Raw genomic sequence first — 12,668 nt, forward strand, 5'->3', positions numbered from 1 at the left:
TGCTTCCACGGAGCGCGTACAGAAAGACTGACTGAGCAAAGACTGACTGAGCAATGGTAACTAACCGGCTACGATGTTAGCCAAAGGCCGACCGAACTGAAGCGTATTTGCTCAGTGAAAATGTGAGTAATATTTTCCCAACATTTGTTGGTCTTTGCCCAGACCCCCCCCCCCCCCCTGTCCGAAAACGTTCACATCCACAGTGCGGGGCAACACATCAGCAACCTACTGTACATCTGTTCTCCCAATGTGTGTGGCCATTGTTGCGCAGAGGTTTTCCATGTTGGCGGCAGGAGCCTTTCTGGGCAGAGGTACAAAAACCATTCCGCCGCCTGGAGCCAAACACGCGGCCAACACAGCAGGGGGATTTGGACCCAATCAACCGCACAGAAAATGCCTGGAAGTATTTCAGGGCTAGCAGGTGGACGTCTTTGGTATCGAGTCTAATACCTTGACTGATGGCTTGAATTTGTTCCATTACCAAGCTCATAACTCAATTTATTCTTTTATGGAATAAATTTTCTGCTTTTACATTACTTGAATCCGTTCAAGTCCCCCCAAAAAGCACCACCATCTTATTTTATTTGCTTAAAAAAAAAACAACGCACTATTTTATAAAAACAGAATAAAAAGAATATATAGCTATTTCACACAATTTGTTTTTGTGCATCTTAAAAATATTTTTGTCCGGCCTCCCGTTTATTGTGGGTGTAATTCCACTAGATTTTGTTCCACACTGTAAATCTGAAAGAAAAGTGAAAGCAGGAAGCATTGCAAACCAAGTTGAGATGATTAAATGTGAAATCCTCTCTAATCTTGTTGTTGATACCTAAAGAAAGTGATGGCTCAACACTTTATAATAAATCACACTTTTTTTTTTTTTATAGCTTGGCTTGTCCTGCGATTTATACTTTGAAGCGATTTAGACATGAAAAAAGTAATTTCATACACAACCACAAGAGCGCACTTATACCTATGCACCAATATCTCCTACTCTTTTACAAAGACGTGCAGGAAAAAAGTAACTTCACAGACAGCCGCGAGGGGGCGCTCTGGGCTTCTGCTGTTACTTTTACTGCACGAAAACAAAACAAAAAAACAAGAGAAGGCTTCGATGACCGACGCTGGAGGAACAAGTTCGCTAATGGCTGCTTGAAGAACATTCTGAGGTGAGTTTTGTGAACGAGGCAATTACGGTAAGTCTCCCCTGCTCACGTATGAACATTAAAATAGAAAGCTGTGTCACTAAAAACATGAACATGGGACACATTTTCTGTTGCTGTTTATTTTTCGTGGAGCTAAATGACCTCGATTGTGTTAACACATTTGACAGCCCCAATCAGATTATATTGCGAGATGATGCATAAATGGTTGATTTGTGAAAAAAAAAAATCCTGTTCCTTTCTATAAACGCAGAGAAAGATCAGTTACAGTAACTGTGCAAAAGTTGTCATTTTATACATTGCGCTTTCTCTTTCTCATTATATATATTTTTTAAGGGTTCAAAGAATTCAACAATAAGTGCATAAAATGTGACTAAAAAGATGTCGAGGAAGTATTTAAAGAGGGTCTTATTTCTAGATGATTTCACTTATTGTGGTGGCACCCTGGAACGTAATCCCTAAAGTGAAGGGGACTTTGCAGTAACAAAAAAAACCCCACATATTATTACTATATTGTGGCAAACACACATACAGTATTTGCAGATTTGTTTTTGAATCTCTCCTCCATAATTCGTTGAAGTCGGATAAGGACAAGTTAGTCTTTTGCCATCAAAAGCCTCTTCCCAGTCTTGTTTTGGTTTAAATATTTGACGTGTCAGTCAATGTTGTGTTTGACATGTTTCTGTTGGCCAAAAGCTTCTTTAAAGCTATTTTTTCCTCCTAGTGTATTGTCACCCAATCCAGGATTTTGTTGGACGTTCATTAAATTTATGTTTCGGGTCAAGCCAAAGAATGAACGTAAGGCCTGATGCTGTGCCGAGGTGGCAGAAAGCCATCATGTGACCGCGGCGGCCAATGAAAATAGAGAGACTTGATCGGTCAACAATGCCTCTCACAACCTCTCATGTGGTCATGCGAATATCCGCGTGCCGGATTTGTTGTGCTATTCTTTGCCCTGTCAGCAGTTGGACGGCCTCATTTGGACGCTGCTGGATTTTCTCGCGTCTCCGTCACTCTGTCGGTGTGCTTGGCAGCCCGGCCGTTTGCCTGTCAATCTAGCTCTCACTCACATTGATGCGGCCTAAATGTTAGCTGCGTAACACGATGCGCTTCAAGACAAAAAAACAAAACCAAAAAAAAACAATCATCAGCCAAGTGGATGACCTCAGTTGAGTAAATACGATGTGTACACACCCAGGACACAACATTAGCGAAACAATTCTCAGAGTAGAGGAAGTTCTCTGCTGGCCTAAACATTGACCTACATTTACAACTTAAAGATTCACATTTGCTCTTTCAAAATATGATTCCCAAAAGTCTAATCATGAAATAGATTTTTATATATATATATATATATATATATATATATATTACTATAATTTTTGAGATATTATGACGGAAGCCAAATTTTCTTTAGGTCCACACAACATGTGGGCAGCAGGTATACAAACACACACGCAGACTGTTCAAAGAGGAAATGGGAGCTGACCTTCAGCCCAGGCTGCGTATATCTTGGTAGGCCGAACCCGTCTAAATATTAACTCTGGGGACTTGGTACGGTTTAGTCTAATTGAGCGTTTCTGTGTGTGTGTGTGTGTGTTAGTGTGTGTTAGAGAGACCCGTTATGTAAGTGTGTATGATAGAATTTGAAGGGATGCCAGACAAGATGGATGTATCCACATTATCCTGGCATTCAGGGTTCATTTTTAAATGTATTTCGCTATTACTATATGTCCGTACAGTAAGAGGGAAGTTCATTTTATTTCATTCCACAAAAAAACTAAAATGAATACTAAAACTAATGAAAACGGGAATTAAACAACAAAACTCAAAGCGAAAATAAAAACAAACTCTAATGAAAAATCCCAAACTCTTCTCAAATATCCTCTTTGTCTACTTGTCGCTCACATTTGTCCACTAGTGCACGATTTTGCCTCACTCGCAACGCGCATGAGTTGACCAACTAGTTGATTGTTCAAAGTGGCGTCCTCATTAGTTTAGCTATTTTTGCAAAAGCAACCCTTCACTTAAACATTCCCCCCCCAAAAAAGAATAAAATAAGCGTCCACATAAATTGAGCCTGCAACAAAAATAAAACCAAGTTGAAATCAGCTAACGTCGTCGTCGCCGCTTATTCACTCGTTCATGGAGCCGAAGCTGGAAATGTGCAAACCGCTTTATGGAAAGCCATTTGAGCACTTTCCATACCCCCGGCAACTTGACCGCATGTCTTGTTGCACTAATGCCTTCGCATGATGCCACATGGCTCATAAAGGCCATTTGTGTCCAATGCCACCTGCAAGCGCCACAGGGACGTTTTGTTTTTTTCTTTTTTTACGTCTTGGAGCCGACGCGTGATCAGCTGCTGTTTCATTCCTGGGCGAGCACAGTTCGGGCTATTTGTGTGGCGGAAGGAAAGCGCTGACGTGAAGGCGACGCTGTGCTGCCATTGTGGCGCGTGTGTGACTGTGGCCACGTCGTCCCTTCGCTGAGTCAAACGCTTTTACTTTCCGTGGGGAAGTCAAAGTACACCGGATCACTTCTTATCAAGGACGTTGTCTCCTGGCGCCCGCGTGCTTCGGATCAGCTCATGTGAGAAGCAGATCTGATTTTGGTCAAGAAAAGATGAGACTGGCTTTCTTTCATACTCTTTCAGCTCAATAAGGTCGTTTCAATCTGGCTGGTGACCACTAGGGGGCAGTCAGGTGTTACCATTTCCATTTGTTGGGTTTGCCTGGAGAACGCCTGACTCAAGCGTCTTTTGGTGTCGTCATGGAAGTCCCAGTTGACAGTGCACAAAGGCAACGCTGACCTCCAAGACGCCGTTGTCTCGCGGAACACGATCTGGCGAGATCTGTGAGGTTGAAGGTCCGATTGAGCACCGTTGCCTCCATCATGCGGAGGTGGAAGATGTTTGGAATCACCAAGAACTGACCGCTTGTCGAAACCTGGGCCTGTTTCGTCGTGTGAGCAGCCAAAAGTCACTCCTTCGTGAAAGAGCCAATGCAGACTTGCTGAAAAAATCTCAGACGACGAAAATTATTATTTCTTTTAACAATTCGAGCAACCGGAGTGGAAACGAGCCTTCAAGGCTTTGTTCCGATAAATGTGGAAAATAAGACTGTCAAATGTTGCAGGGCTTGCTGTTAGCCAGTGTCAAATATTTACTTGGTCATTACGGCCACCTGTCTGACACTAAAACACACACACACACACACACACACGCACACTCGCTTGACTTCCAACGTGGCCGGCGTCCGTCATCAATAATGTGCTGAACAATTTTTTTTAATATTGAAACGCAAAATAAATTTCAGTGTTATCAAGAAGTAGGTCACATGCAAAATGTTGACCTTTTAAGAGTCACGCAAGTCCCAAGTTAGTTCTGGCAAAAAAAGAAAAATCAAGTTGAATTAGTTCTCCACAATCTCGCAAAGGCAATTTTTCAAACAGGCAGGACTTTTGCTTCAAGTCGAGCCTTTCCGAAATTTTCGCCGAGCATCCAAAATTTGAGCTCTCGTCCGCCGCGCTCGACTTTCTGGAGCTCATGTTGTCATCTTGCATCATCCTCTTGGTCGATGATGCAAGAATTCAACCGTCACTGAGCCGTGTTTATTTCCAAAGTCGTGAAGAAAGCCGATCAGAAGTAGCCGCACGTTGAAAGACGCCGCCAGCACGCAATGATGACGACGACCGCTAAACTTTACGGCCCGAGCCAACTGGTGGGTATTTTTGACGACGCAGCAGAATGTAAATAAACACATAGCATTTAGTCACGGGTCTAAAGCCAGCAAACCTTCCCTGGCAACAGTGCTCCATCACTTTGGAAGGCCAGCTCGCAATTACCGGCAGACCACGACGCGCGACACGTGACGCGCGAGGGAAGGCCACGCTCGCAGGAGAACGATGACGGAAGATGTCGCTGAGGAATCCCCCGACTGCTTTGTTGCAAGTGCTGCAGCTCACTTGGAATGAAGGAAATGTCCTGAGAAGCAACATGTGACCACGTCCTTTTCTCCTCAGAGGATTTTGCACAAAAAGGCCACGCCCATAATCAGGAAATTGAAAGAAGCTTTCTGGAAAAAAAAAAAAAGCGAGACGCCGTACATGGAGATCTAATCCATCTAAAACGTGACGGGCTTCGTGATCAGTCAAAAAAAAAAAAAGAAAATTTTGACGTGTTTTGAAGTTTGTGTCGCTTAAAATGAAACAACCTTGACAAAATAATAATAAAAATAAAAAAGGCAAATCTTGAAAATGAGGCTTCGAAGCCACGACATCTCAAGCCGTTCTCTCCGCTCTCAAACAAAAGCGTCGAAACCGCAGCTCGCTCAACTGTCCATTAAATAACTCTTCGATCTTCGAGGGCCGGCGTCTTTTAGATGTTTCCCCCCTCCAACACATCTGAATCGAATGATGGGCTCATCTCGTAAAGATCGATAAAGATCAGCTTGTTTGGTGCCGTCCTGACGTGCCCTCGCTCGCCCGTCACTCAAGTTTCGAGCAATCGTTCGCTGGCATTGACCGAATTCAACTTTGAAATGCAGAAGCTTGCGAAAAGTAAAAATAATGAAATCCCGAAATACACTTTTGTGTTGAGCACGTTGGTCAAATCATGAAAAATGAAATGGAGCGAGCTTGAAGGAGGAATTCGATTATGGACGACGATGCTTCATTTATCATAAAAGGCTGCCAAGCAAAGTCAAACAACGGCAGAAAGATGCAAAAGTTTTTTTTGTTGTTTTTTTTTTCTTTCCAGTTTGCTGTTGCCCACGCGCGCGCTCGTCATTGACATTAATTTTATAAAAATAACTTTACATGATTTATTAGAGCCAATCTTTTTTCCCGGGTGGAATCATATTAAAATGTTGGATGATTAAAAAAGAAAAACAAATTCAACAAAACAATTAGGCTTGCTCTGTCCCTAAACGTCCTCACCAATTTCTTTTCATCTTCGGCTGACAGTTTATCATCAAACTCTTCGTTGGCACAGCGGTGACGAGTCCCACTTACTTTAATTATTTCAAATGATGATTGTGGAATCTGGAGTTGTTAAACTATGGCTTTTAAAAAAAAAGAAGAAAAAAAAAAACTTCTCCAACTGGTATGAATCTGTAATTGTCCTCTTAGATCTTTATTGTGTTCTTTGGACGTTCCCATTGTTTAGAGGATTGGTCAATCCACCGAACGCTGTCAAAACAAACCTTTTTTTTTTCTTTTTTAAGTTATGCTGGCAAAAAGCAACTTGCAGCTGCAGTCAATCATGACCACGAACAAGAAGGTAATCGGGCTTGGATGTGTCAAATAAAAAGACATTCGAGAACACTCAGCGCAACGATGTATTGTGATTATTGTGCGTTTGTGTGTTCACTTCATCCTCTTTTGATGAGAGAAAATCCAAAACAAATAAATAAACAAAACCCGTGTCGTATAAATCTTATCTGGAAAAATGAATCATTAAAACACCAAAACTATTCCAACTTTCATGAGCGTATGTGAACTTGTGACGACAACATGCATCCTGTTTTTGGCTTGAAAAAAAAAAAAAATCAATGTAAAGACATACATCCTCCCAAAGACGGATTTATACGTCTTAGCTTTTTTTTTTTGGGTGTTTTTAAAGCATTAGAACACAAAAACGTGCTGGAATTGAGGGCTTTCCTTGAGTGAATTTTTCTAGGATTAAATGAGTTAATTAAAAAAAAGAGAAAAACACCAAAATCTGTGTACTTGGTAGGGAGCCTTGAGGAACTCCACCAGTTTTCTACGACTGTAATTGTGACATTTATAATGTAAAAAAATCCAGAAATTGTAAATTAGAACATAATTTTCGATTTCGGTATTCTCATTAACGTCTGCTAACACAGTTAAAAAGTCAGAATTGCAGTAAATATTTGTATGAACAACATTTGTCGGTCATAAATATAAATCCATCAAATAAAAAGCCGCATACACGGCAGTCACTTTTGTCAAGCTAGCAAATCGCACGCCCTCGCTCACCTCAAAACGTCATCTGTCGGCGCGGTCGTAAAGCGCCGACGGCCGTAAATGTGACAATGCCCGACAACTTGCGCGGCACATGTGCCTGCTGGCGTCGCTCGCTCGCTCAGGAGAGGTCATTATCACTTCCAGGAAACTTTCTTCTGAAACCCGATCGCCGAGGTTGACATTATCTCTGGCGAGATGCGTTTATTGCTTGGGGGGGGGGGGGAGACGACCAGATCTTGCGGGACAACCAGCGAGTCCAGACGCTTGCAACCACTAATCCAAAATGGAAAAGAAAGATGACATTTTATCGTGTTTGGCTGGTGAAATGAAATATTAAACCAGCTGACGTGGATAATCGCAACCATCGTTTGATTTTTGTCTGTGAATTGAGGTCGCAAGCTGCAATTGCTGCCAAAATATTTCATCCGGTGTCGCCATTTGCCGACTTGTGATTTTTCTCGTTCACCGCGAAACGAGAACTCACAAATGTGATCAAAGTGGTCTCGCCCGTGTGAAATGCGTCTCCTTTTGTCTTGCAGGTACGCCGGCTCGTCGGACTCAAAGGGAACATTGACGGGAAGTTGCCGCCGATGCGATTTGACCGGAGAGAGCTCCCTCGTTTGTTGCGGGCGGCGTCCGTTAAGCTGCCAATTGGGCTCGCATGCCATTCCGAAGAACCTTGAGCGGATCTGGTGACAAGCGCCACTTGGCTTGCTGATCGTTGAGGCTAAAAGGAGATCTCAATGCCTCGTGGGAGCTTTGACTCTCTTGGGGGAGGACGAAGTGGGGGGCTGGGTGACGTGAAGGAGTTTCCGCTTCGGTGTGGAAAGAGTTAACTGTCTAATGCAACCGAGGCAAGCGTCTCCTCAAATTGGGGATGCTTCGGCTTTTATTTATTTCGTTGCAAATGTGAGAGAAGGGAAAAGGTTTGCAAAGCCAACGTGGCACATAATTCACAAGCCGATTCCTCTCGGACTTTTTCTGTGAATTTGCCGAATGTTTGATTTAGTCTTGGAAACCTGCATGCAGAGCAGCGCGTACGCTCGTGCGTGTGTGTGTGTGTGTGTGTGTGTGTGTGTGTCTCCTGTTATCTGTTCGTCCTTGAGCTTCAGCTTGCCAGACAACCCAAAAGCCAGCAAACGGGAGGAGTCAGGCTTTCCCCAAATCAGTTTTGGAAACCGATGTTTGCTGTTACTGCGGCTGTCCTGGAAATAATCGACGTAGCATTATGCTTCTGCAAAAAAAAAAAAAAAATGAAAAATGAAAAAATCAATTTCACCACGACGGGTTGAAATGGCGCACATGTGATGATGTAACAGTTTTCCGAACGCTGCCACAAACAGTTGTTCCGTGTGATTTTGCGTGACACGTCACTCGACTTGGTCATACCTTTGCGATGACGCGGCCGGCAAAGGTGCTCAATTTCCTTTTGGGATTTGCCATCCACATATGTGAAAATCCTCCAATCTGGCATTGTAAAGAGATTAAAAGTAAGCCACTTATATGTTCAGATTATCGTCCTAATGTAGAGGCAATTTACTGTGTGATCACAACACATCACCCTGACAAAATGTTCATTTTTTTTGTTTATTACTACTGTAACCTTTTAAGTTGGACAAAATCTCAACAATCAAGATGTCAATCACGGTTGATGACATTGCTCTCTTTTTATGTATTTAATTTTTTTAGTGATGTACTTATCTGCAGTAAATAAAAACACACCACTGTTGATTGTGTAATGAAGATAAGGAAAAAAAAATAACGGCACCATCATAGATCCCTCACCTTCACTTATAATTTGATGGCTGAGCCATGCGAAGGTAATCACATGTCGATGATTTAAGTGGTCATGAATAGGCCGATTTGAGTGAGAACACGCTGGGAATGTAATCTCACTTAATCTCACTTTATCACGTCCCCGCAACCTCGCCGCTAATCTCGGACAAACGTCTGCTACTCTTGGACCAGACGCCTCCCGGCCACCATCTATTATTTAGTCATTTTTTAATTTTGTTTCATTTTCTTCCTGGCTTCCTTAGTTCAAAGCTCATTTTGATATCATCACAGCGGAACTCGTTTACAAAGGCAGCAAAAACATTTATGTATTATATTCATCCATGCATTATCTCATCCGTTCATAATATTGCATTATAAATATGTTATGTTTTAATAACTAGGGACATATTTTACAAGATGAATCATGTATGTAATGGTTTGATATTTGAACTGAATTTGTGATTCTGTTGTATTGTCTATTTAAAATGCTCAATAAAGCATTAAAAAAAAAACCGTCCTCATCGAGTACCGACACCCGGAATCGAACCCTGCACTTCTGAACTGTGAGGCGGAAGTGCTAACCAGTCATTCGCCGGTCCACCATAAAGGGATTCCCGGTCAGTTTTTCTTTCTCACCCACGTATCGACGTATTTACACATAATTTGCTATCCATCGCTAACTTTTGACACAATATTCACAAAAGACTACAAATATTTTAACAGACGCTAGCAGCGTACTAAATGTTAGCTTAATGAGCTATTTAGTTGTTTTTTTTTTGTCATCACAATCAATGAGCTATTTAGTCACCGCATGTTTTTTTTTTTTTTGCTTCAAAACACGCACACATAGTTTGTATTTTCTTCTTCATATTTACATGTCTCCTCTATTTTGTAATGTGTTTTATTAGTTAGCTGTAGCTAAAAAGTACATACGAACCTTCTGGGAAGCTGCTAGCAACATGCTCGCTACATTTGTGGCCTGTCGCCCTTGTCCTGTAAGTATATGTATAAAGAGACACTCTAGTTGTTTTTAACTCGTTAACTGTTGCTAAAAGCCAAATATTAGCGTTTATTAGTTTTTAATTTTAAAAGTATTATTCACAACAGGGTGAGGTGACAAAACTTTGAGGTTTTAACGACTCAGAAGTTAATAGCAACATTTTCTCTTCTCTCTTGTCCCGTAAAACTTTCGCTTTTTTACTAGTTAGTTGCGACTTAAAGCCACATGCTATTTTTAAGACAATATTCACAAGAATGCGACAAAACGTGTGCTTGGCTGCGCTGCTACTACTTTCATTTGCTTCAAAAAGTAAAACACACACATCCTCTTTTATTTCTTTTATTTTCTTTAGTAATATATCTGCCGATGTGTTATTTATGATATGTCACATCTGTTTCATGATGTTTTACCGTCGAGGAATATGAAAAGCTGGTGACATTTTGGCAGTCACAAGAGAAAGTTGCTAAAAAGTCAATGAAGCATGGCTGTGCTCTCCTGGGCTTGCTGCTGCTTCTGCTTAAAAATGCCCCCAATTCATATTTTCATTGTAATAAATATGCTCTTATGAAATATTTGTGTATTGATGTTATGTGGTGCATAAACCTGAAAAGTGGGTGACATGTTAACAGTCACAAGAGAAAGTAAGTGGAAAGGTCAAGAAAGCATTTTGTGTTTATTGTCAGAGGAATGTTGGTCAAAGTTAATTTTGTTCATTCGTAAGGGAAACAAAATGGATTCATGTGACTTGTGGGAATCTAATCGCATGGGAGATAGCAGGGAAGACAAAATCAACTTTGACATAATAAGTGCCGAATGCTTGTGATGTGGTCGCAGCGACCGACGAGACACAATCAAGCGAAACAAAACAAATCTGCTCAGTTGTCACCTCTGTCGAGAGTCACCTATACACGTGGAAGATAACCGACATGATGCAATCTATCAATTTAATGCCTCCAGAAAGCAGCCTGGGAAGTGGTCGCCAGGCGAGCCAAATGATACAGGAAAGGAAATTTTAGGTCTGTCGTATCAAACCAGGTGGTGCATTTTAAAGTCAGCGTTATGCACGTCAAGCAATTTGTTATTTGTCCATGAATAAAGCATGGTACACCTGCATGCATAAAAAATACCAAAGCAGGCAAACTTGGTCGTTTTTTTCCCCTTCCAATTCCCATTGTGCAAGTTGGAAACAAGACGACTGAGCCTTGCAATGAATTGCTTCGACAGATCCTAATAAAAAAAACACACACAGTGTTTAATGAGGGAACAAGCAGTAATGCAAAAAAACAAAAAAAAAACAAGTGTTTAATGAGGGAACGAGCAGTGATCATAATGTTAAAACTTCACACATTCATCAACCTCGTTTGAGTGCAAAGTGATTTGTGGTGGATCAGGAATTTCACAATGCTGCCAAATTTGTTTCCCCGAGTGCTTGTGAATTTTTTTGTTTTCTTTTAACAAGGCCAAGCTTGTGGCTAATAAACGGAGACGACAGCTACCATTTAGGAGAGACTAATGAATGCCTGCTTCCCTACGGCTTGAAAGACAATTTAGAGATTTGATTTTTGGTCAATCTTGAATTTGTTCTGCTATACGGAGACAAAATGCCCGATGTCAGATGTGTGAAGCGCTACACAAGCAACGCCCCAAAGTTCATCTATTTTTCTCACTTTTGTATTCCAGGAACACAAATAAATCGTCATGCAGTCATTCCATTCCTGGATGGATTTTTTTCAAATTGTGGAAAAGGAAGAGCCACTTGTCTGGAACTTGAGGAGCGATTCAGGGGAGACTCCACCTCTCACCTACTCCGTCAAGTACCCGGAAATATTGGGTAGGGACTTCTTCTCATGACATTTTCCAACCTAAAATACTTTACAGTTCTGTGTGCTAGCTCATTATGATACAGAGTCAAACCCAATTTGAAAACGTTATTATCAAACGGATGATGAATCATTTCTTCTTCATCCTCCTTTTGACGCTTCCTCCTTGATTTCGTACCTGCCCACTGATCCTTTCGTAAACTGGTTTGCGTGTGACTTTTCCCCGCCGCCCTCCTCCACCTCATGACCCAACAAGGGCATTTTCACTCGTGTGACCGTCGGTCGCAAACATAGGTAAATATAGATTAAAGGCATCGTACGTGTGAGTGAGCACATATTATACCCGACCGCGCCTGTGGGCCGGCCGGGCTTGCTGCCAAACGTGATTAGAGTCCTTTTATATCCGCAGAGTGCGCTCATTTACCTGCCTGGAAGCACGTTTACCGCCTCGGGATTGACGATTAGTCTCGCCGGTCACCATGGTTACCAGTGCCACGAGCTAAAAGGTCACAACCGTTTGCAGCGGGCGGACTTACAGCAAAGTGCTCCCAAATAAGACGACAAATTAAGCAGTGGAAGTTGTCTTTCGGGAAAGAAAGTCACAACTTTTTATGCAAGAAATGAGTCATACATTTATTGAACAGGACAAGCTGTCAAACACGACCAACTCCATTTCGTGGCAACGCAAGGCCACACCCCTTAAAGGCACACATTTCATATGGTAAAAAGATATTAGGCGGCGAATCTTTGTTAACTTTTTTTTTGTTCATTTTCTTTCTGTTGAAGTCCATTTGGCCGCATCTCAAATTGCAAAGCCGCTTATTTTGACATTTCAAAGCTGCCAGACTGAGACGAAACAAGCACAATTGAGCGTCTCGCTGGCACCGCGCGCCCCGAGCTGCCATTAAATCACAGATTAAA

The sequence above is a fragment of the Idiotropiscis lumnitzeri genome, chromosome 21 (genome assembly GCF_059441095.1).
Source record: "Idiotropiscis lumnitzeri isolate Australia: NSW breed Sydney's pygmy pipehorse chromosome 21, RoL_Ilum_1.0, whole genome shotgun sequence".
NCBI lineage: Eukaryota > Metazoa > Chordata > Actinopteri > Syngnathiformes > Syngnathidae > Idiotropiscis > Idiotropiscis lumnitzeri.